The sequence below is a fragment of the Trematosphaeria pertusa genome (genome assembly GCF_010094035.1).
Source record: "Trematosphaeria pertusa strain CBS 122368 unplaced genomic scaffold BU26scaffold_22, whole genome shotgun sequence".
Taxonomy (NCBI): domain Eukaryota; kingdom Fungi; phylum Ascomycota; class Dothideomycetes; order Pleosporales; family Trematosphaeriaceae; genus Trematosphaeria; species Trematosphaeria pertusa.
The window spans coordinates 436,830-438,477 of record NW_022987233.1 but is presented as its reverse complement, the minus strand read 5'-3'; positions in this window follow the sequence as shown (position 1 = coordinate 438,477).

Below are 1,648 nucleotides of genomic sequence, written 5' to 3'. Positions count from 1 at the left end.
TAGATACTATCTTCTTAAAGCTATAAAAGAACTCTAGTAACTACGCTATCTAATACGTTTGTTTCTACTCTCGTACAGTAATAGAGAGAGTAATAAGCTAGTATAGTGTTAGATAGTATAAGATTCTTAATCTACTAAAATACTAAGAGCTTAATTTCTCTAAAGGTATACTATACTCTCTATTTTAGTAGCTTAGTAAGAGGGTAGACAATCTAGCTATAATTCTTTAAGAAGGCTTAGTAGAAATTATAGAAACCTAGAAACGATTAAAGGCTCTTAAGAGTAGTAGGTATAGGCTAATTCTAGATAGTAGTAACCTTCTTAGAGTTCTTCTAGATTCTATTAGTGCTTACGATTAATTCTAGAAACTTAGTACTTTTAATAGTAAATTTAGATTTCTTAATATCTACTTATAACTTAGCTTTATATAATTAATTAAGTATCTAGACAATATAGGCTTTATACTTAAGTAGATTCTTTAAATAAATAAGAATATTATTAATATATACTATATAGAAATTATCTAGCAAGCTATATAATACCTTATTAATATATTACTAAAAGGTAGTAGAGCTATTATAGAGGCTAAAGAGTAGAACTTAATACTTATAGTTACTATACTACGTATAGAAAGACGTTAGATTCTCTACTAACTTATTAAGCTAGATCTAGTAGAAAGCTTACCTTACGTCTAACTTAGTAAAGACCTTAGCGCGTAATAGGCGTGTAAGCGTTTTCTAGATAAGAGGGATAGAATAGGCGTCTTTTTTTGTAATAGTGTTAAGCTTTTAATAGTTAATGTAGAACCTCTATTCTCTACCTAGCTTTTTAGTAAATAGAACTAGTAACGCGTATAATATATTACTATAAACAATAAAGCTATAATAAAGGTAGTTTTCTAGGTAATCTTATACTAACTATAGGTACTCTAGTAACATGCTATAAAGAGAACTATTTATTAAGGTATTTTCTACTATAAGCTTAATATTATAATCTACACTCTCTCTATATAGTAGTAGAGTATTAGAATTCTTTTTTAAGAAATAGGCTATAGTTACGCTAGCATATTCTAGAGATAGAAGCTTTTAGATAACTAGTTAGTAGAGTTTCTTCTCTAGATTAGTAATAGAGGTTTTCTTTCTATTAGTAATAAGCTAATTAACCTTATAGACACTAAGGTACCTAATTATAGTATCTTTTTAACGCGCGTTAATTATAAAGGTAGCTACGCTAATTATATTAACGTTAAGCCTAGCCTTTAAGTATGTTTTCTATAAAATAGGTAGCTTTTTCTACTTATAGAGTAACCTAGTAGGCAGGTTAAGATTCTTAAGCTATCTATCTATCTTGCGTAGGTTTTCTTAAAGCTTCTAGTGTTACAATTCTCTCTTCTTTTATTATATTACTCTTAGCTTTTCTACTACTAATATTAGAGCGTTACAGCAATTAGCATTAGCTTAGTAAGCTACTTAAGCTTTAGTAGTAGATTAAGAGAATTGTATAGAGATAAACGCGTCGCGTTTATAATTAATTAATTAATTAGTATCTAGCTATATTAGTGCGCGCTGCTTATAGTTAACCTAAACGTTAACTTCTTTAAGTAGCTTATAACTAATTATTATATTATAGTAGCTAGTATTATAATATA